General features: G+C 38.7%; 2 long non-coding RNA genes across 2 annotated transcripts; both read right to left on the minus strand.

Moving 5' to 3' along the window:
• Window positions 1–904: 904 nt before the first annotated feature.
• LOC108701529 lies at window positions 905–4,209 on the minus strand. The gene is made up of 2 exons (XR_001933191.2): window positions 2,398–4,209; window positions 905–1,508 (listed from the first exon to the last, which is right to left on the minus strand). It is a non-coding gene; the product is annotated as an uncharacterized LOC108701529 (long non-coding RNA).
• Window positions 4,210–8,215: 4,006 nt separating this feature from the next.
• On the minus strand, window positions 8,216–23,935 carry LOC121398317. The gene is made up of 3 exons (XR_005964241.1): window positions 23,665–23,935; window positions 23,438–23,556; window positions 8,216–8,302 (listed from the first exon to the last, which is right to left on the minus strand). It is a non-coding gene; the product is annotated as an uncharacterized LOC121398317 (long non-coding RNA).
• Window positions 23,936–25,092: the final 1,157 nt, after the last annotated feature.

The following is a 25,092-nucleotide window of genomic DNA, read 5'->3' on the forward strand; positions in this document are numbered from 1 at the left end:
TAAAAAATTCTTTGCCTGCGTAGCCTGTCAGGTTTGCAGTGCTACATTAACTCCTTTCAGGGCCAGCTGCTAAGTGCCGACCCTGCTGCTGAACAAATGTGCTACTCTCTCTGCTCTGCAGCTCAGGAGCCTGAGCAGCAAATTCTCCCCCAAATTCTCCTCTTAACCCACTGAGATAGGCAGTTTGTTTTTTTTAATCTTTCATTTTCAGAGTAATCTCCTGCATCATTAACACTACTGGCCTCCTCGAGACCTTGTCACATACAATGGCAAAGAAATGCAGATTAATGAAGGCATATAACTTGGCTGCAGTTGTTGCCGAGCAAACAACATACTTTGTTTTTTTTTTTTTCTTCACAGTAAATAAATAATAAAAGAGAATAAATCTTCCTGTGGGCTGACAATTTTACAATGTATACAGAGGGGCTTTACACTATACAGCAAAGAAATAACAGAAGCTTAGCATTTTCCAGCATTTCTAAATTATTTTCTTTGCAATTGGTGTAACCTGTAGAAACACATGACTGCCTTTCAGAGATTTTCTTTTTTTTGTTTTTAAAGCAATGCATTAGGTACATGAAATTTACCAAACCAGTAGAACACGTTTTATGTAAATACAAGCCTTGGCCTGACAACTGGAAGGCTTTTTTTTTTTTAATTCCTTGCTATGATATCTAACTTTTAAAATTGAGAGCCGACAGAGTTAAATATAAGAAAGAGATGAATTAGGTGCTGCTAGAGAAGGGTGGCCCCTACCAAACCAGCTACAGTCTGGGTGCCAGATACAGTACATGGTCTCAGAAGGATATGGCATGCAAGAAGGCTACTAATGTCACCAAGTGTTTTACTTGCAGAACAAAGTGACTTCCAGAAGCGGGACTTTGCGGGCCAGTTGGATAAATCATTAGCTCATCTCGCCCCCAAAATCCCGACTCCGAAAGCACACTGGTCACGCGCTGGTTATTAAAGAAAGTGTCACAGAGATAAAAAGGTTATTTTTTAATGCTCCGGCCTCTCTGTATCGATCAGGAAAAGCAATGCCCTCTAATGCATAATTCACAGCCCTTATTGAGGATCAGACGTGACTCCCAGTTCTTTAATGTTTTTTTCCACACATCAGACAGGCCCCAAAGCTGAGTCTTCCTTCAGTAACATAACAAAAAAGCCATCATCTAGATAAGTCTAAGGCACAAGGAGATCTGTTCTTAGTCCTTTCCATGCTGTGTGATTTATATCATAGCAAGACATTATCTACATCTTCTACATAAATCCATGCATGACATATCAACAGGCTCCACTCCAGGCAGCATTTAGGACTTGGCCACTCACGGCTGAGTATAACATTGGGATTAGAGGAGCAGAAATGAACGGTAGAGTTAACCCAAGCACAGGAGACATACAATTGGCTTTTTTTCTGCAAATGTAGCTGTCATTTCTCAGAATGTTAGCTTTGGCTTGCTTCACTGTATGGAGGAGCCTCGGCGCACAACCAAATCACTAACAACTGTCTGAAAAAAAAGAACCCAGGCACAGTATGAAATGTAACTGTTGAGCAAACTGAACTATGTGACATATATATGTCACATATTTTTTTTCTATATCTAGTTTTGTTGCGATAAAATTGAGGATTTACTGAATATCTTGAGTATTTAAAGGGATTACTAAAATACGAAAACTTTATATGGCATAAAATGGGACTGAGACTGGAACGTCTATCCTAAAGGCAGAAGAAGTCACTAAGAGCCCCCTTTTTTGTGATGACTAGAATCTATTTGTACAACTTTCTTTATCTTTCTTTGTTAATACAAATTAATAATCTCAGCCCAGTCGATTATACCATTACGACTTTCCCAAATACATGCAAGCGTGGTATGTATAATTTGAGGCCTGCGTTATCATGAATAGAATTTCCTGATTTATCACATGCTGTGCCGGTCAGTGGAATTCCATTTGTTGATTACACTAATCATCTCTCTCAGATTCCAAGGTTCTTTCGGATTTTTCTCCCCCCCCCCCACATATTCAGTTTAATATCTGCAGTATTACGCAGGAAAGAAGTCTGTCAATAAAGGGTGTGTAAGTTGAGAAAATTCCCACATGGCTCCAGCATTGGACATGGACAAAAACAGGAAAGTAAAAAGGTGAAGGTAAAAAAAAAAAAATACATTACTCATAAACTGTGATCAAAAGTCAATGCATGTTGATATTGGCAGCGATAGGTGGACACTTTGATAACGGAAACAAGGGCCTTTAACACTTTAACCAGGACTATTTAAAGCACGGGCTGCAGTGTTCTAAACAGAACTATATTTAAAGTGGTTTCTTTTAGCAGTTAACTTTTTTTTTTCTCTAAATTTTATACAAGGCTTTAAAAAAAATGTTTAAGATTGTTCTTACCTTTGTGAAGTGAACTATTGAAACAAGTTGTACCTGTATGTGCCCCACATCACTGTCTTCAAGGTGGGGACTATATGCTCTATATTCTTGCTAACGCCCTGGGGATTTTTTTTTTTTTTACCTGTATATTAAATAAACATAGCTTGCTAAGCGCCCATCCCTTCCTCCAAAAGCCATAGGATTTCATGACAGCGAAGGGTTAAATATCATATTGAAGAAACTGTTGGGCCTTTCCCCGGTAACTTTTTGAAAGCAGCAGTAGATATAACTGACATTATTCTGCGTGTGTCAGGGTGCTCTGCATTGTGCCTTGCAAGGTGCATGTATATTAGGCAAAACAATAATAATATTAAAAGTGAAGTGAGCAGCTAAGGGGGATCTGTTGCTTTTAACAGGCTGCCATGCACAACACTAGACTGCAGCTGAATGTCAGACTATAGCGTCTATAGAGAGTGCAGGTACTTAAAGTCTATTGTCTGCATATGAGCTTTCTTATTATTCCAGCATTGTTGCTCTTGGATCTAATACGGCAGCAATAATCATCTCCCTCTTTGTGTGGCTATATAATAATCAAAGTCCTGCAGAGCAAGCAGCAGTCATTAAAGCTGATCATTAAAGGGGTTTCCCCATTCTGCTGCACGGCTCGAACCCTCCCAGCCTTTCCCACACCTGCACATCAGCAGATCCAGGGGGGTCTCCCAGCAGCAGTCATGCAATTGTGTGCCATGCGCTCGCTGCAGACATGCTGATCACAGGCTGCTCCTTTCAGCTGCAGTCTGCACAGGATTTCTAGAAATGGCAAGACAAAAGCAAGGTAATGACTTACGAGCTGAGTGAATAATGTATATGGGAGAGCCCAGGCAGCAGTAGCAGCAACACTGCTTGTCATTCCCCTGCTGGAGTAGGTTGATTCCTCAGCAGCCCTCTGCTCCCTTCCCTTAGCGAATCCTGACTCATTACATAAAGATCACATTGCCAGGCTTCTGAAACATTTCTTCATCGTACTCACGCCACAAGAGGCCACATCAGGGGTAACAAAAAAAAAATCCAGTGGTGACTGGTAAAGGAATCCAAAAAGTTAAAATAAAAAATGGCATGAAACATGGAAAGGAGATGCCATTAGCAGTGAGACTCGTTGCCTTTTACTCTGCATTCTGAGCAGTGTTGCAGACCCAGGGGCTGCTGATCCAAAAGCATTTAAAGGAGGCTGCAAAAATGATCCTTAAAGTGGTTCTGAAAATGGAGCTGTGCTGAAGTCCAGATCCTGTGCAAATTATTTTCCTAGAAACTACCTCCAAATATAGTAACAGGGAAGGGGCATTCCTAGAAATTCAGGAGACGTCAGAATGAGTGAAGTTGTGTGCAATGCTGCTAACACCCTGTGGGGGGCCCCCCAGTGCCGGCTGCATTTTCCAGTGTTGCAAAAGGAGCCTATAGTGCAGAGCCGTGCATGATATTTGGATCAGATCATGGTGACACTGACAGCACAGAACATCGACTGGAATCTGCACTCTGCACACGACTTCTCCCGATTAAAGAAATCCAACAAACTGCACAATACTCATTTATATTACTAATGCATATTTATATTGTAAGTTTCAGAATATCTGCCTGTTACAGGGCTGTTAAAACGGTAAAGCAAGTTGCAGTACTGTCATTTCCAAGTGACAGTATAACATTAGAAAAAATAACACTGATTATACATTATGGCCCAAGTGTATGGTTTAACAACTAAATATTGCATAGAGCAAAAAATCAGGAAGCTAAACCAGGAAATACTGAACATTTCAAATTATTTTTATGTTAACTTTGAAGTTGTGGAGCAATATTTACAACTGGCAGTCTTCCATTTTGCAGTTTACAGTTCTCTAACACATAAATATAATATATGCACCATTTTATATATGTGTTTGTTACAAGTCATATTTATTGACAAAAGATATAGGGGTATATACCCCTGTATAACATTGTACCCACAACTGTCATTTATAAGAATATATAAAAGGACTGAAGGCAAGGGGCAGGGAGTCGGGCATTATGGAGGAGGGGAGGGGGCAGACAGCAGCCTACCCCCCGCAGCCACTAGCCATGAACAAAGGAAGGCAGCATTTGTGCTAGCCAGGGAAGTGACAAATAAAGGAGGGGGTTTGATGAATATTTGCTGTTGTGCTGCCTGTTTGAATCAGATCTAACCTTTTGTTTCAATACTACTGGGTTAGCAAATCAATGGAGATTGAACAAAGACAACCAAAACTGCAGCAACCAGAAAGCAGCCTGCATCAAGGACACAAAGGAAGCCCTCAGCTAAAAGCAACCACTAGCCAAGGGTCAGGATCCACCCAAAAGCCCCAGCAGGAAAAAATACCCAGCCACAGATGTGGCCAGGGTATATGGCCTGGTTGCCTAAGGCCCTTATGGATGAGTTCCACGGCAGCTCCTAGGTTGCAGCAACCCCATCCTACTACTTACCAGTTTGATTATTCTTGCTTTAACTCTAAATCATCTTCTGGCCCCCTGCCGTTGCTAATTTACCCCCTCCCCATTGTGCCACGTCAGCCCTGGAATCAAATGGAATGACACTTTGCAAACTCAATGATATCCATTACAGCTTTACCCCAAAGTGAAATAACTATCACACTATTAGGAGTAAGGAGGTGGGTAGAGATTATAAAGGGTCATGGAGATGCCCATGGTGCCTTTAGGGAGAGGCTACCTTTCCTTGTCTGCAATTCCCAAACCTCAGCCTCAAGCTGCATTGGCGCAGAAACAGTATACAGAAATGATGGCTGCTGCTTGCACCAACACCACCTCCAGTTTGCAGGAAACAAAAATGACAACCCATAGGAGGGACATCAGGCGAGACCATGATGGGGAATGGAAGGATGGGGGGGGATACCCAGTACACCACCAGGGAAGAATAACAATGAAGGCAAGAATCATCAAAAGGGTTGATGGGCCTATTCATGGGATAACCAGTGAAGAAGACTATTCATATTATGCAGAGGGTGGCCACCAGAGGACCACCAGGAAGTGGGTCAAGGCGGGTAAAAGTGTATTGTTTAACTCAGTACAAAAGAACACCAAGGACAATCACAGGGCAAAGAGATACATTATAGCCCATACTAAATGAGCTTTCCTCTGATGACTGCAGCTTTTATAGTAGATCTCCCTCCCCTGGCCAAAAGGGGCATTACCATCAGCGCAGCTTCTCTCAACACAAATCAATAACTGGGGCAAAAGAATAAAACCATTGGGTGCAGTAGATACCTGTGTTCTGTCTAACACTCAAGATGACTTTGAAACAAATTCCAGCTGTCAATTTTTCTACATGAATTCTAGTGATACTTTCAGCATCGGACTGGGGGCCTTGGGCCCACTGGAGCTGCTGTTTCAGGGCCCCCCCACAACTCACCTCTGGCCCCCACGCATGTAACTTTTTATTCTCACGGCTACGACCAGGACATGAAGGGAGGTTGGGGGTAGCAGCAATGGTTTCAAGCATGGAGCAGGTCCGACCATGGATGCTTTACAGCAAAGGGAGGAACAGGCAAAACAATAGAACAATAAAGGGTCAGAGGTGGGTAGGTCATTAGATGACTGATTGGAAGAATTCCTAGAATACAGTTGTGCCTTCCTAGAGCAAAACCCTGAACTATGCCTCGGCAAAGTTAAATATGTTGCCATAATACATCACATGTTTAAAAAAACAGGGAGGCACCACGACAGAATATGACAGCACATTCAGGAAGAACCCTGGATCCAATAAGGCCTTTCATTCTGCCACAAGAATATTGATATTTGTATTGATATACATTATATTGATATTTGTACAACTGTGATGTCCAGAACTAAGGGCTATGGATATGTCACCGCCAAATGATTAAAAAAATGAATTATATCGAGACCTGCTAACAATGAATGCAGTAGCAAAAAAAGTATTTATTTATTAGGATATGTATAGCCTAATGTTTTTGTGCCAAATGGGCACTTAGTCATAGGCTGATTTTTTTTTGTTGATTTATATTAGTTGTGCAATGCACAAGAGTCATGGGACAGGAGTGACATCACTAAGCACTGGTTATAACTGACATCACTACCCACCATTTGTAAGATTACATTTTACAGGCTATTGATGACTTTTGTGTATCTGTGTATTGTACAGTAAAATGAGTGCAAAGCAATTTTTTCATTGGTGGGTGTACCATATAAGGCATCTTCAAACCAGAGGCTTTCTGCACTCATTCTATATGATGGCATTTTGTTTGTATAGGAGTTCTCTGGCTACATCCCGCAATATTAGTCAACGTGGAAAGTCATAAAACAAAAAAGCAAAATATATTTTTTAAATCATAAAAAACTTGGGAAACTTAATAAATAATATTTACAAGTTAATATGAAACTGACCTTTCTCTTTAGCAGAATAATGTTTAGACAGGAACAGCTCTGTACTATAGCAAGGAACAGGCAGTTTAAACATTTGCAACGTAAGTGATGAAATAAAAGAAGTAAAGTGTACATTTAACCTTGAAATCTATATGCAGCAGAAACATTACCTACTAACTTCCTATCAATGTATCCATGTAAAGAAAACAAATCGATATAGAGCACATTAGGCAGAAGGAACTGCTGATGGGGTAAAAATTCTGGAGGTTTCTTTTTTGAAGACCCATAGTAATTTGTCACATCACATAACCGGCCTCAATTGCAAACTCTGTGAGGCAAATATGAATAAGACTCAGGCAGACAGGTGACAGGCTTGCCCTGTTTAAATGCATCAGAAAATCAAAGGAAATATTTGACAGGGCCTCACTAAAGGCATTCAATTGCTGGTGACAAAAACACCCAAAATGCTGTGTTGTTGCCTCCAATCTACAGCATAAATTAGTGTGGGTTATTTACTTACTGTGCAAAATTGCATCAGAAGTTATATTTGTGTGAAAATACATGTAATTGCCTGTAGGTTACAGCCACATAAGGGCAATGGCACACAAGTAGATTAATAAAACTTTGTGTTACCGCACACCTTAGAAGTTAGATTAATCACCAGCAATAACGCTCTGCTTCTGTGGGTGACTTATCTTCTGTAAAAGATTTCCCACAGGCAATAATGTGAATCGCTGGTGGTAATACTCATGTGTTGCTTCAGTCTTCCAAAATCACTTGAATCAGAGATTTATCGCTGTTGATTAATCGCCTGGTGTGCCATTGCCCTAAGAGTATGGACTTCAGACCGCATCAGTTAGAGCTTCAATATCCATTTTGCTTGTGTGGCTTAAGAAATAACAAAAAAAAAAAAAAATTATAATTAAAACAGAAGGCCTAAAGTATGTATAACACAAACCCTATACACTGAACTCATGTTAAAGTCTGTATACTGTCCCTTTAAACACTATACAGCTGCACCCAGTGTAGGGGAAAGCCCCCTTTCAGGTTCCAAGGGCTATAGTGTAGTTACAACCCCTGCAATTTTGTCTTGGTCTCCAAGATTTTCATACTAGGTTCAGACACAATGTAAAATAGTTAGGACATAACAGTATGTGGTATAAAAAAAAGACATCATAGGGTTGTGGCAAAATTCAACCAAAAATCAGATCTCGGCCTGTGGAAAAACACGTTGAGATCTGAGTCCTGTGGCCCTAGCCTTACTTTTAAACAGTGCTCCATTGTGGGGTAAAAGCAGCAGTGACTATCCCATGCCACACACTTGGTGGGGCCCTGCAGACATTTTATACAGAGGTGAAGGATAAGACCCTGTCGCTTTGCAGTGTTTCCACAGATTTATTTATTTATTTATTTTTTTTTGGTAAAGTGCAGAAGCTGTGGGGTGGTGTATGTCATATTTTAGAAATCATCTGTAGGATTATGCTATTCAGTCACACAATCCTGGCTTTCTCCATAGATACAGCTGTAGGTAAGTTAAAGAATGTAAAAGTGTTCATATACTGCATAACCCAACAAACAGACACATTACAAAACCATCTCCTAAAAAATAAATAAGCAGAGCCTACTTTAATTCTCCAGCAGAGCAAACTGCGGATAAACTTTGCCTAAGGCAGCAACACATACTGGTAACTTGTGACGCCAGGATAAACAGACACATGTTATGGTGCCTATCAGGTGAGGAAAGCACAACATACAACTGCTTGCGATTGTCATCTGACTGTGTACATCCCCAGGCAGTTTAGAACCTTCATAATAACACTAGGTTGGAAAGTTCCCATAATGTGTTTTTTACTTCTTACATTTTGTAGCCCCCTGTCAATGTTTATTTTTTCCAATCTCTTCACATAACTGATGCCTGGTATAGGTCTGGAGTTGATCATTTCAACAGGCTAATAACACAAATGATTGTAAATGTATATATATATATATTAGTCCTATTAGTATTGGTCCTTGTAACTTGTTGTGACTGTTTTGCAAGCAGAAGTCCATTATGCAGGGGGATTATATGTGCACTGGTAAACCAATTATCTACTTTGCAAAGAGGAAACATGGAGTAGCTTTAGTTTCTCCATTTAACTACCAAACCATATTAAAACAATAGGGGAAAAAGTATTTTCAGTACAAGTTCTATTCATTGCACCGGTGTTGAAAGCTATCTTGTGTTTTAAAAGAATTAACAATGTGGCTGCTGGTTCAGAAACATGATCTGGTAGGGATTATGAACCTATAGGCCAGGACCTAAAAATGGGTTATGATCTCTGAATACAGTAAAATATCATACTACAATAACAACTATTAATAAAATGAGCATAACTGCTTCCAAACCAATTTCTGATTCTGTGATTTGTTTTTGGTAAAAAAGACTAATAAACACTCCTGTAATGTAATCAGCAAGGTAGAACTATGGAGATTATTTTAGATATTAGCTAATAATGACCCACCATAACTGTGAGCTTCATTGAATTATATTTGGGCAAGAAAATCTACAGACCCATAAATTAAGTATCATGCAGCTAAAATCATTTACATACTTTTTTCGTATGCGTGCAAACATCAACAACAGAACCAGGGGACGAAGGAGATATTTTATTTGGGATGGCAATCAATATAAGACTTTCCATTCCTTTTTGGGAAGGCTTTGACTAAACCTAAGCCTTCTTTACTGAAAATATTCTGACAAACAGTACATAACCACAGGCTTGAGGTCCCTATATTTGCAAAGGTACCTTTACCTTCTCCTTTACTAACCTGAAAATAACAGTTATAATTCATGAATATAGTTTGAGCTGAAAAAAAGACAACTTCCATTAGACAAGTCTGACATTTTTATATGATGTTAGCACAAGGTACACTGGAAGATGAAGTGAAGAGTGGCAGTTTCTTATCTCTTCCTACAGTTCCAGTTGTTTAGGTTATTAATTAGAATGGAACAGTAGGAAAGTGACCAGAAACCTACAGTATGTGGCGATAAAGGTAAACAACTACAACAACTAAATAGACATGCAAAGTCTGATGCATACAATGATTACAAGAACTCCAAATCCTTCTCAGTTAAGGGAACCCCCCCCCCAACACAACCCCATTTAACGTATAAGTAACATCCATGTAATTTTTGCCCAGGTGCATAACCTTGCATTTATCAAGGTTAAACCTCTGGTGCTGCCCAGTTCTCTCATTTATTCAAATCTTCCTACTATGTAAAAAACATCCTGAATGGAGCCTATTGTTCTACGTAATTTTATGTCATCAGCAAAAACAGGGACAGTCATTACAATGCCAAACTCAAGGTAATTTTTAAACACATTAAAAAAGTAAAGTACCAAGAACAGACATGTGTAACTCCACTAACAACACTGGTCCAATTAGGAAATGGTCCATTTATCACACTTTGGCGCAGATTTACATAGGGTCGAATATCGAGTCGAATATTCGACTGCCGAATGTATATCCTTCGACTTCGAATATCGAAGTCGAAGGATTTACCGCAAATAGTTCGATCGAACGATTATATCCTTCGAATCGTTCGATTCAAAGTATTTTAATTCATCGATCGAAAGATTTTTCTTCGACGTAAACATTGTTAGAAAGCCTATGGGGACCTTTCCCATAGGCTAACATGGCACCTCGGTAGGTTTTAGCTGGCGAAGTAGGGGGTTGAAGTTTTTTTTAAAGAGACAGTACTTCGACTATTGAATAGTCGAACGATTCGAAGTCGTAGTCGATTTGATGGTCGAAGCAGCCAAAAAAAACATTCGAAATTCAAAGTTTTTTTTCTTCTATTCCTTCACTCGAGCTAAGTAAATGGGCCCCTTTGTAATTTCTCTTTCAGCCAGTTTTATATCCAAGTACAAATATTATTTTCAAGGCCAATATTCCTCCATTTAATCTGTAAACTTCTGTGTGGTACTGTATCAAATGCTTTAGCAAATATGAGTATATTATAATAATATTTTAGTGCCATATAATAAATGCACATAAAAAATAAAATTATATTCTGGGATTGAAATTCCTACTATTGCATTATTTTGGGATTATATTCAGTAGGTGCATATATGCAGTAATTCTTATTGTTCTTACATTTGCCACTGAAGATACACTTATGGGATCCCTTATCCAGAAACCCTTTATCCAGAAAGCGTCAACCAACGGCAAGGCCATATCTCCCATAGACTCCATTTTATTTAAAGAATTAAAGTTTTTTAGAATCACTTCCTTTTTCTCTGTAATAATAAAACAGTACCTTGTACTTGATCCCATCTAAGATATAATTAAATCATGTCTAAATTAATTTTTAGAAGCCTTAATGTATGGAGATCCAAATTACAGAAAGATCGCTTATCTGGAAAATCCCAGGTCCCAAGCATTCTGGATAAGACAACAGTCCCATACCTATACAATTGTAAATTATTTTCCTGGGACAATATTCTATTAGTCATTTATATTAGTCTATATGATTACTGTACTCTGCCGTGTAAATTAATTCATCAATACCAGCACAGAGGTGAAAGATAGGTGCCTCTCCAGTTCTCTTTAACTGAATCATGAAAAGTTAACCAAGCCAAATATAAACTCTAGGGTGGACCCTTCTTTACAATGTTGTAGTTTTCAAGGGGGATATGGTGTTAGGGAGGCCAATCTAGTGAAAGGAGGACCTGTTCTTGCAGGAATGTGGTCCAGGGTTTGTGTAACTGCATTTAATTCCCTAAGTTGAAAGTACATGTCAAAGCCCACGTGAATTCTTTTCAGAGTGCAGTTACATACTGCTTACCTACATTGAATTAGGTTGACATGAGAAGATTCACTATGTAAGATACGGAGAGCTACAAGCAGGTCCTTGTGTATCCCATGAACGAGTTACAAGTAATTGTATTATTTTGCTGCTATCAAATCCACTATTGAACCATAAGATGCTGCCCCTCTGCTACCTGCACCATAACATGTCATCATTTCTATTACAGGTATGGAATCTGTTATCCAGAAAACTCCAAATTACAGGAAGGCCGTCTCCCATAGACTCCATTTTATCCAAATAATCAAATTTTTTAAAAATGATTTCCTCTTTCTCTGTAATAATAAAACAGTAGCTTGTACTTGATCCCAACTAAGATATAATTAATCCTTATTGGAAGCAAAACCAGCCTATTGGGTTTATTTAATGTTTACATGATCTTCTATTAGACTTAAGGTATGAAGATCCAAATTAAGGAAAGATCCGTTATCTGGTAAACCGCAGGTCTCGAGCATTCTGGATAACATGTCCCATACCTGTACCTGTACCTGAACCACAAGCTGAATTATGCTACCTACAGAGAATTAAAATGTTTTCCACACAAATTGGGTATTCAGTGGTGCACCCTCCCACACATCGGAATTGGCACTGTGTTCTGCCATATCTTCTAAATGTAATGCCAGTATATGTCCTCTGCAGAGAGCTCTGTATGTCTTGCCCTTATGCATGTAGGTAGAAACTGCTGGATTTCCTTATTAGGCCAATATTATGTCCTTTTCACTGGTTTCAAGAGGGTATCGCACTTATTACTGAGTAAAAACTGGTAAGGCCTCTTGCATAGAATGCAGAACAAAATGTGGTCTCCAGGACACAAACTCATTTCATGCATCTACAGTATGTAAGCTTTGGAGCTGACTATTCATATTGCTTTTCAGTTACCTTGGATCAGCATGCCTAATCTCAGTGTTCTTACTTCTTATTTAGAGCTGGTGCAGCAGGGTTTTCACAGTGTCTGTGTGTACTGTGAAACAACTGTTTATTTGGTCTTCATTTGTTATAGTTTTTAAATTATTTATCTTCTGGTTTTGATTCTTTCCAGCTTTCAAATGGGATCACTGCCCCTATCTAAAAACACAAATGGTCTGTAAGGCTGCAAATGTATTGTTATTGCTACTTTTTATTACTCCACTATTACTCTTTCTATTTGAGCCCTCTCCTACTCATATTCCAGTCTCTCGTTCAAATCAATGCATGGTTACTAGGATCATTTGGACCCTAGCAACCTGATTTCTGAATACGCTGAAATTTCTGGAGAGCTGCCGAATAAAAAGCTAAATAACTCGAAAAGCACAAATAATAAAAAATGAAAACCAAATGCAAATAGTCTCAGAATATCACTCTCTAAAAGTTAATTTAAAGACGAACAGCCACTTTAATCATTGCCTTTTCCATAGAAGCAACTGATAATTATAGATGTTATGCAGAAATATCTATAAAGCTACTGCTCTCAGCATTTGAGCTACTTGAGAGGTAATGAAGGAGTTAAATTCTTTTCCAGAAACACGCTAAAAATAGTAGACGTAATGTTCGACACTAACTATATATTATAGGAATGGAGTAAAAAAAAAAATTAAAGCTAGAACTTGATGAGCTTTTCTATAAAACCCTCCTGTACAGAGAACAGTATTAAATGGAAGAGTTGTCTATATACAATAATAATCAAAGAGATCAGTAGATCAGCTCACAAAGAACACGCCAGTCAACGGGGAGGAGGTAGGTCTGTCTATCATGCTATTTTATCTGCCAGAACTAATATAAACTGTAGTTTATGTTCATGATATATTCTTCTCTTGCTTTGTGTGCAGGTTTCTTTTATTTTTCCTGCAAGAAAAACTTCTAAACTTTCAAAGCAACATACTTGTACAGGAATGGTTGCAGCTACTTAATGTTCTGTATCAAATTACATTGCCATCTGATAAATACAGTATTCGGCTTTGAATAAAAAGTTTCACCAAGTTTCTTTTTTTTTTTTTCCCCATTTTCTTTTCATTAGAATGAAGTAAGAACAGCCATCACTGCCGTTATGGGAAAGTTCATATATGGGACAGCTTTGAGAGCAAAAATACTAATGGGGCACCAGGGGTCTGTCAGTTTAGCGCTTCCATCTACAGCCCCCCTGCTTGTCACCCGCCAACTGACCTCAGCCGCCTGTCATATTCTAAAATCTGAAATATGGAAGGAACTTGATCAAAGCAAGCCATGTGGGGAGTCAGAAATTGTAGTCTCTTAGTCAGTATCAATAAGGCGTGTATGCTAAGCAGTACGAGTTGTTCCTTCACCAGCCTACTTCATATTTCTCTTTCTTTAGCCTGCAGTTGGCTTCTAACCATCTCTTAATTAGCATGGCAAAGGTCAGGCACATTTTCCAGGGTCAAGAGGTTGACGCAGGCAGCAGTGACATAGAAAAATCAGTTGTGGTACTTTGTCTCTGAGAATATAAGAAAGTCGGCTGATCATTTTCATAGTGTGGATTTTTTTTTTTGCAGTGTATTAAAGGCATTGCTTTGAAATGTGTTAAGTCAGTGCTTGATCTTGTTAAAGTTAGTGGCTTTGAATTAGAAATATCGATGAAATGAAAAATGTGATAATTATTATACGGTCTGTGTTTATTTTTTTTTTATAGTTCTCCATCCATATTGTCATTCAAGTGAACAAGTAGGTAGCGAAAAGACCCTGGGCTTACTTCCAATCAACATTAGCTTTGATCTGTCTGTTGCTGTTAGAATAATGAGATCAAATATATGATTGGATGATATGAGTTACTGATACGAAGCAGTTTGAACCAATAAGTCAAAGAGCCCAGTTGCACTCAAGAATAACCCCAAAATAAAATATTTTTTTTATGGAAAATGGTTTAATAACTCTAGAACTACATTAAATTATTTTATAAATCCCCTTGTCAATGCCAGGTTCCAGTAAAATAATTACTACAGATACTAACAGGTACTAATGTTATCATAAGTGAAATTTATACTTTTTAGCGTAAATCAGTATGGGGCAGTAATATAATTGCATTTATCCATCAATACCACAAACACTAAAGTACTTGGATCCAAAGTGTTGTTTGAGACAAACGTATTTTTCTTTATGTTATCCACTTTCTTGTCTATATGAAGCAGTTATTTGTGTTTCTATCCCAACAGGATATTTCTAAGTGTACCGGCATGCCCATCAACCCCCTAAAGGTGGATCCGCTCGTTTGGTGATGTCGCCAAACGAGCAGATCTCTCTCCGATATGCCCACAATATAGGATCCTAACTAAAGGTGGTCATACATGGGCCGATAAAAGCTGCCGACAGACCGAGTTGGCAGCTTATTGGACCGTGTATGGGGGCCCCCGACGGGCTTCCCCGATCGAGATCTGGCCCAGATCTCGATCGGATGGGACTAAAAATCCCGTCGGATTGCGGGACCGCATCAACAAACAGATGCGGCCGCGATCCAACAGGATTTTTAGTCCCATCCGATCGAGATCTGGGCCAGATCTCGATCGGGGAAGCCCGTCGGGGGCCCCCATACACGGTCCAATAAGCTGCCGACTCGGCCTGTCGGCAGCTTTTATCGGCCCATGTATGACCACCTTTAGTTAGGATATTTCTGAGACTTGGTGGAGGAACCTATAAAAGAATCACTAGAGGCCTTCACAAAATCTTCTGAAACATTACGTGGTTTTTTTTTTTGCTCCACAAACCACTTAGAAGATAATAAATAATTGGATCTCACCATGACTTGTTCTTCCTACCAGTAGTTCTTCACCTTCGAGACCTGCTTGTAAAATTGATGAAGTTAAAGTAGAAGCCTTGTTGTTGTTAAATCAACATAGAACCATTCTGAAAGTATCAAAATATGACATTTCAACACTCTTTTATTATGACTATTATGTAAGAAATAATTATACCAGGGCAGAATGATAAAATGTTAAGTATAGTACAGAAAAGGCTGCTTAGTCTGTACAGAAAATAAATATCAATTTGTTTCTTCATGTCTGTTGGGAAGTTTGGTCTTTTGAGTGCCTGCTCAACAACTACTATACGGATGGATCCGCTCCCTTAGCTGAAGGATCAGGGTGGTGCACCTGAGTTACTCAACTTTCATTTGGACCCTCCTTTTGTTTACTGCTTTAAGAACATATGGCTCATCACAACAACACTTACTGGATATTTCCTATGGTTTTGATATCATCTTGGGTCATAGGTTAATTCTTGCAGGACAAATAGGAATTTAAACAAGTCTTCTGCTCATCCAAAGACTATGTAGTGGGGTAAGTACCCTGGTGGCAGAACTCTTTAGCTTTAATTGCATAGAACTGGGGACATATTTTTTTCCAGCTGATGTTTTCAACTGTGTTCTGTTTAGTAAGCAACTGCCTAAATCATTTCACTGCCTTTTTTCATACTATCACCCAACAAATCTATATTTAAATAGTTAAGTAAGCATGATGTTTAAATGTGTTTTGTTATATGGTTCAAACAAGAACTAAGTTACGGGCCAAAATAAAGTCTAGAGGACAAAAAACCCCTTGTAATGAAAAAGAACTCAAGATCACATGATCTGTATTATCTACATATTGAATTAACATACATTATATTTCCTAATGGAATTGACAATCTGCAAAGGGTGTCCATTGTTCGAAAAACAGCTTTAGGATAATTGATTGTTGCCTTGGAATTTCATGGTGACAAATTTCATTCACTACATAGTTTTCAGCTGTTGAGTTAGAAATTCCATCTGCCAAGCCAAAGATTCCCATATTGTTGGTAAGTTTACAGATTTGCCAGCCTAACTCTGTCATTATTGTATTATACTTGTATCATTGTATTATCATATTCACCAGCCCTGGACACAACAAACCTAAATGGGTTTAGAAAACAGAGTGCGGGGGAAACCGCAAACAGATCTTTGGGATTAGGAATCTGGGATGTGTAAATGATACTGCAGACAGCATTTTCTTTCCTTCAAATGTTTTCAACTAATATCCACGAGGAAAGGGCATGTGATAAAAGAAAACAACCCCTTCCAAATATAGCAATCTTTTACCTAGCAACAGTATTGGAATGGAAAGTCAGAGCTATTTAAAGGATTATGTTGTAACTTGCTTCTAAGATAGCAACTTAGTTTATAATAAAAACAATTACATCACTAATGACTGGATCATACAAATTGAGCAATAAAATTGGATCAAATGTGTTTTTTCTGCATGATTACTAGAGCACATGAAATGGTGACATATGAGAATGGCATGCAGTAAAGTGAATGCAACTTAAATAAAATATGAATTACCAGGGATACCAGATTTGCTAGCTTTGTATGGTCATTATACTTGTCAATGTCTTCAAATGATTGTACATAGTAATATACTACATATGAGGCAGCTCATTGTGCCGTACAGGTATGGGGCATGTTATCCAGATTGCTTGGGACCTGGGGTCTTCTGGATAATGGATATTTCCGTAATTTGGATCTTCATACCTTAAAGGGATCCTGTCATCGGAAAACATGTTTTTTTCAAAACGCATCAGTTAATAGAGCTGCTCCAGCAGAATTCTGCACTGAAATCCATTTCTCAAAAGAGCAAACTGATTTTTTTATATTCAATTTTGAAATCTGACATGGGGCTAGACATTTTGTCAATTTCCCAGCTGCCCCCAGTCATGTGACTTGTGCCTGCAATTTAGGAGAGAAATGCTTTCTGGCAGGCTGCTGTTTTTCCTTCTCAATGTAACTGAATGTGTCTCAGTGGGACATGGGTTTTTACTATTGAGTGCTGTTCTTAAATCTGCCAGACAGCTGTTATCTTCTGTTAAGCTGGCCATAGATGCAAAGATCCGATCGCACGAATCATCGTACGATCGGACTTTCCCATCTCCCGACCCGCCACTAACCATTCAGATCAAAGTCTTACCAGTCAGATTAGTTAAAGAACAGATCAGCAATGTTCTGCCCCTGACAGCAATCGTACGATATCTATGTCCAACCAAAGCTAGTGACAGTCTCCCACTGAAAATCGTACGATCGGCAATACATGCAGAGATATTATCGGCAGCCGACAGAAATTTTCTAACCTGTCCGATCGACCAAACGACCGATCTCCGCCGGACGAAAAATGTCGGGACTCTCCACACACGGTTCGAAAATCGTACGAATCCTCGATTCGTAGGATCAGATCTTTGCGTCTATGGCCAGCATTAGGGAGCTGTTATCTGGTTACCTTCCCATTGTTCTTTTGTTTGGCTGCTGGGGAGAAAAAGGGAGGGGGGTGATATCACTCCAACTTGCAGTACAGCAGTAAAGAGTGATTGAAGTTTATCAGAGCACAAGTCACATGACTTGGGGCAGCTGGGAAATTGACAATATGTCTAGCCCCATGTCAGATTGTTGAATATAAAAAAATCTGTTTGCTCTTTTGAGAAATGGATTTCAGTGCAGAATTCTGCTGGAGCAGCACTATTAACTGATTCATTTTGAAAAAAATGTTTTTCCCATGACAGTATCCCTTTAAAGTCTACTATAAAATCATGTAAACATTAAATAAATAGGCTGGTTCTGCTTCCAATAAGGATTTATTATATCTTAGTGTGGATCAAGTACAAGGTACTGAGTTATTATAAGAGAGAAAAAAGAAATTGTTTTTAAAACTCTGGCAAACAAGGGAAAGTTGTGCTCACCACTATTTTTTAAAACCATTAGGTGGGGGTGCAATGAGGGTGTGACCACAAAATACATATAGTCAAATACAAGAGTCCTCTGCACTCAACCCATTATCAATATATTTAAGACAGAGACATTTTGTGCATACTGCTACTGAAAAATGCCTTACCTGTTTTGTTTAAAGGGTAAGGCATTTTTCAGTAGCAGTATGCACAAAATGTCTCTGTCTTAAATATATTGATAATAGGTTGAGTGCAGAGGACTCTTGTATTTTAAAACTCTGGATCATTTCGGATAAAATGTAGTCTATGGGAGAAAGCCTTTTCATAATTCAGAGCTTTCTGGATAACAGGGTTTCCGGATAACGATTCCCATACTTATATATGCATATGCAGGCTGTACTGTGAAGCAGATGAGAGTGCATCACAGCCGTTTATTTATCGAGGTCTCCACAGAAGACTTCCCACATGGAGAAACTGCACTCCTGATTGGCCACATATGTGCTCCCCTGCAATGAACTTGATACCAACCAAATCCAATACAAAATGACTCTGAATGTAGATGACACTGTGCTCCTTCAGAATTTTCAATTTTCAAACTCAGAAATGGGGACAGGAACTGCAGAAAATACTTTGTTCAAAATAGAGTCTCAGGATTTTGAAGAATGTGATTATAGAAAGAACAGAAGTGATTTTAATGGTTCCTTACAGGCTGTCAACCATCATCAGTGCTCTCATTGTAAGTGTTGCATAAAGCAAGTCACTGCCTATAACAGGCCTTAGGCCTGGCCCTCAGCTTCCAGGTCCTAGGGCAATGGCACCAGCTACTTTTAGCAACAAAAATTCCTTTGTTTCCATCGGCTTAAATGCAAATTGCCGGTGGTGAAAAATAAGTGGTGCAAAGTTGCCCAAAGCTTTGTCACAAGGAAACTTCAGACTGATCTCTACCTTCCAGCTATGAATGTGGACTTATTTTTATGTTGACCTTTGTTTCTTCTTTACTATGATTTATCTTTATTGGGATAAATTCACATGAAACAACTCGAGTCCTCATTGAAGTCAAGTGGATACTAGAGGCCAAGATATAGTTATTGGCCTGATACAATGCATTATTGAAGACAGGGAGATTAGTCGCCCAGGAACAAATCTTCTCTACTTCGGGCGACTAATCTCCCCAAATGCCTTCCCGCCTCCAAGAATACAAATCACCAGCAGGGTGGCATAGGAATTGCTTCAGATTTCCGAAGACGCCGGAAGTCAGGAAAGGGGGTCAGCCAGGAAGGAGGAAATGCAGAAATTAAAAGAAGCATTCAGTTGTATAAACTACGAATTAACTGAAGAGCAAAGACCAACTCATATGCAGAATACTGTAAATGTGGTGGTTCATCTTCAGTTGTGAAAAACTTTTTCCTTCAATATATACTATGAAATTGGGGTTCTGCTGCTTACTGGGGCTCATTTATTAAAGGGGTAGTTCACCTTCTAAACTAATTTTTCAGTTTAGTTATTTTCAAATTGTTCATCAGAAATAAAGACTTTTTAAAATTTTTTTCCAGCATTGAAGTTCAAATTGTAAAGAGATAAGAAGGTGACAAATAAACTTCAATATTAGAAAAATGGTCTCAAATAGAAAATAGAAGGCAGTTGAAAAAAGTCTTTATTTCTGGTGAACTATTTGGTGAACTAAAAACATTTTTTGGAAGGTGAATAACCCCTTCTACATCGATGCTACACAGTACCAAGCAGTTACCAGTGGGAAGGAATGAGTAATTAGTTCTATTACAAGTTACAAAATAGATATAAAAAACATATATGATACTATGGGAAACTGCAGTAGTTCAGGTTAGCACGAATGCTAATAAATTAGACCCACTGCGATATGCTGTGAAAAAAGTGATAAAACTTTTTAAACATCTTAGCACAAAGTCTTGTTACCTATGGCATCCAATAAATAGGTACTACTGTATGTTGGGATTCAGGGCCACCATCAGGGGCACAGGGGGTACAAGTGTACCGGACCCGTGCCTGAAGGGGGGCCTAGCAGTGCTGAACTCTTCGAAAGAGCCGGGCCCCCACCATCCAAAGTCCCGAACAGTCTAAATGCGGAAGTGTCAGAAAGCCGAAGTCCTGAAGCGGCGAAAAGACCTGAAGTCACGAAAATAGCCGAAGTCCAGAAGAGGCAAAAATAGCCAGAGTCCCGAAGAGGCGGAAAGACCCGAAGTCACAAAAATAGCCGAAGCCGAAGTCCTAAAGCAGCGAAAAGACCCAAAAGTCAAAGAAGGAGGCGAAGTTGAAGACCTGAAGCCGCGAAAATTCCTCTGAACACCAATGTGTGTTTTTTTTATTTTTTCTTAATCCCCTGGCCACCAATATATTATTTTAATACTCTGCCACCAATGTTTATTTAAAAAATATTCTTTGGGGCCCCAATTTTTTTTTAACTTGTAAGGGGGGCCCTGGCACCAATGTTTTTTTAAAAATGTTCTTTGGGGGCCCAATTTTTTTTTTACTTGTAAGGGGGGCCCTGGCACCAATGCTTTTTCAAAAAAACTTTTATGGGGGGCCCTGGCGCCAATGTTTTTTTTTAATTGATAGGGGCCTGGTCCCCAATAGCTTTTTATAACTTGTGTGTGTGGGGGGGGGGATTACCTTTTTTAGCGCTGATGTCTGTGTGGTCTTTTAACTGTGATGTGGAATGGGCAGGATCTGGGGTGGGGCTTGGGCCCAGGGGGCCCGAAATATGTGTTGTTCAGGGCCCCGTGAGTTCTAACGGCAGCCCTGTTGAGATTAAACAATGGATTACTAGACCTTGCACAAATTTTGCAACTCTTCTCACGCTGTTCTGAACACAACTGTTATCTCTATTAGGCCTTCTTCTAATAATGATCCCAGTCAAAAGTGATGGCAAACCAGAGTGCTAGAAAACCCACGAGCCGAATTGATCGCCATTTAGTTATATTGACTCCATTCAACCATTTATAATATGCTCTCGGGGGGTCCTTTTGTAAATCAATGCGGCTACAGTGCTGGCAGACTTTGTTAACCAATATCTCTCAGTAACTATACCAATGAAAGCATTGTTCGCAGAACCAGAGTTCTATTTCAGTTTGTATTAGAATTTAGAAAACATAATGGGCGTCATTTATAATGTTCGTGCAGAGCAGAATGATTCACACCGTGAATATATTTGCCCTGCGCATGGTTATATTTACAAAGCTCGTTAAGAGTGGTGTACTTAATGCACAAACAGAATTACAAATTTTTTTGGAAACTGTGAATGTCCATAAGAGCTTTTTAAATATGGCAAAAATCCCAAATTGCGAATACTTTGCGTTCGAGTTATGCCACAACTTTGGTGGCAAATTGACCTTGCGCAGTGGTCGTACTAACCATTACACCTGTCTCATTTGGGAGTCAAAAAGCAAAATGAGGCGAAAACCAGAATGACAGGCACAGCGTTCAGAATAAAACATGGGCAATATAACCATTTTCAAATATATATGCGCTGTGCAAACTTTATAAATGACCCTCAAGGTGTAATACCAACAGAAATGAAAGGATTATTACACTGCAGGTTGGCAGATCTCTTTGGCGCATTTGGAGATAAGTCTCTGATCTACATACCTGTGTATGTGGCTGACCTGTGAATAGGATATAAAGAACGTGTTTCAGCATAAGTTACATGTAAGACGGTTCTATGACAAGACTAAGCACCAGGATATTTTTCATTATTTAGTTATGAGATCACTGTACAATGACACAAAATAAACTAGCTCTTTGTTGCCTATAGAAAAGGGAATGCCTCACAAAAAAAAGTCAGGATTCTGTATTACAGGACAAAATGGGGAAATCACTGGGGAGGTGTCTATTTGTCACAAACCCCTATGTGATTACAATGGCTGACCTTGTTTCCTTGGCTGGTGCTCCTCTTCACTAAAAAAATGTATTGGTGTGCATGTACAATATACTAAAATATAGTATATATATAATATACTGATTTTTACCATATTGTGCATGCAGATGCTTCCTGACAACTATATTGAGCATGCATCAGCTGGTAATAGTCTATCTCTCACCAGTGCTTTTTTTTAGCAATAAAAAGCTTGAGAGTCACTGGGGAGCGCCTGATATATAGAGAACCCACTAGTGATTTTCATTTTCCTTGTTCATTAAAGGGGTTATTTGTCATTGAGTTAATGATTGTAGAGAGTAATATTCTGAGACAATTTGAATTTGGTTTTAATTTTTTTTTATTATTTGTGGGTACTTAGCTTTTTATTCATCTGCTCTCCAGGCTGCAATTTCAGCAATCTGGTTGCTAGGGTCCAAATTACCCTAGCAACTATTCACTGATTTAAGCAAGAGACTGGAATATGAATAGGAGTAGGCCTGAATAGAACAATATGTAATAAAAAGTAGCAATAACAATACATTTGTAGTCTTAAAGAAAATTGACTTTTTCAGTGACCCCTATTTGAAAGCTGGGAAGGGTCAGAAGAAGAAGGCAAATGATTCAAAAGCTACAAAAAAAAAAATAACGAAGACCAAATGAAAAGTTGCTTAGACTTGGTCATTCTATAACACACTAAGGGGCATATTTATCAAAGGTAGAATTTCGAATTGAAAAAAAACTTCGAAATTTGAATTCAAAAAGAAGTCGAAGTTTTTTTTTGGTCGAATAGGCCCGTTTTCGATCGAATAGGTCTGTATTCGATTTGAAGGAATTCGATTCAAAGTTTTTCCCAATTTGAAAAAAAAATCGAAAATTCGAATATCTAAATTTATCATGTACTGTCTCTTTAAAAATTCAACTTCGACCATTCGCGGGATTCGTACGATTCAAATTCAGCCGAATACGGACCTATTCAATCGAAATCGGACCTATTCGACCATAAATACTTTGACTTAATTTCGGTTGGTCTTTTTGAATTCAAATTTCAACGTTTTTTTCAGTTCGAAATTTGACCCTTGATAAATATGCCCCAGTACATGATAAATTTAGATATTTGAATTTTCCATTTTATTTTCGAATTTGGACTATTCCCTAGTCGAAGTACACAAAAAATAGCTTGAAATTCGAATTGTATTTCATTCGAAAATTTGCCTCAACCTTTGATAAATCTGCCCCTAATAAAGGTGAACCACCCCTGTAAAGGATACAGCACATGATAATGATGGGAAGCAGTGATAAGCCGAGTGGCAAATTTCAACAACTGCTGTTCTACATGTTATTGCAGTGACGGCTAAACTGCCCCCATGTGACATTAGCCTAAAAGAAACTGAATAAAAGCTCTGTTAAATAACTTTAACCTTGAACATTTGTTTTGCAACTATATATTTACATTCATAAACTGAACCAACCAATCCTCGCCAAACACATTACTCACCTATCCCCTCCATATAATTGTCTTTTCATTTGTTAATTGAACATCCTGCCCTCGTTTGCAGGGCTGCTAATAAGACACGGCATTGCAGTCATGGCCCAGGGAAGGCAGAGTGTTTCTGAACCTCTTATCTAATCAGGACAGACGTTAAGAGCGGTTCTAAGAAGTGAAATTAAACTTGAAAACATTTGCAATTTCTTGGCTGAAACACTATATACAAAGTTGCTCTAAACTTGCACTTCTTTGGTAAATGAACCCTAAAATGTTTTCAGTAGACAAAATTATTTTAGTGCCAAATATTAGCATGTGTTCATATAATCATCAGTATAATATTATTTATATATAATAGTTTCAATATGCTGCAAAAGTAAATAGAAAACATAATCAATTCAGATTTTGATACAATTCCAACAGACATTGGAGTATAATGCCACTTTATAAGATGCAAGAAATGTGGCAGTCAGACTCCACTAATTGTTGTGCCCCAGATCCCTGCAGCCCTATTGAGTTATTTTCCCCATAGAGATTTCTTGCCTGGCACTTACCTATGTTCAATGATTATACGTGCCGTACCTGAAAGAAGAAAACTTTATTGCCACTATAGGGTAGGGTTGGCACCTTTTCTGGAAAAAAATACCGGCCTTCCAATATATTTATCTTTTTCCCTATTAATAACATTGGGATCAACCATAATTTTTACCGGCCAGGCCGGTAAAATACTGGCCAGGTGGCAACCCTACTCTAGGGTTTAAAGGGTAAACATGCCAATAAACTTAAACTGGCTTTAGAAATTCTCAGGCTACAATAACACAGCAAGGACAGAGACAGAAATAATGAACTACATAATGATTTCTACAACATAGAAAGCATTTCAGTGGGGGAAACAGGAGAAATATAGTTGTAAGCAGTCTAATAAGCAGCTTGTCCTGAGATCATTGGTTCAGTAAATCATTTAGACTTCTGGGTAAAATCATCCTGATACCCCAAATACATTAAATAAGTGCCGTGTTCACTTCTCTGCTGCAGGGAAATCCTTTAAAAGCTGCTATAGAAGTTGTATCAATCATTACATGGTTACAGAAATGGCCTATGCGATATAAAGTCTTACTTAGGAATGAAGGGCTTAAATATGACCTTAGATACATTGTTATGATGGCCAGACAAATTTGGCAACTCATTGGCCCATGTATGCAAGCAGTGGGCCTGCCTGATCAATATGTGCCTGAAAATCAGACAGATATCCGGATTGAAAATCTCAGGTGACAAAAAAACCTAGATTTGTGTTATGTGCTGTAGCATTCGTTTACCTGAAAATACTTAACGTACTATTCAGTAGAAATCTCTCAGGCTAAGAAGCAGGTAAACTTGTTACCAAGGGATCTCTTTTGGATATAGAAGCTGAATAATCTGCCCCCTAAAGCTCTGAATAAG

This window comes from Xenopus laevis, chromosome 9_10L (genome assembly GCF_017654675.1).
Source record: "Xenopus laevis strain J_2021 chromosome 9_10L, Xenopus_laevis_v10.1, whole genome shotgun sequence".
Lineage (NCBI taxonomy): Eukaryota > Metazoa > Chordata > Amphibia > Anura > Pipidae > Xenopus > Xenopus laevis.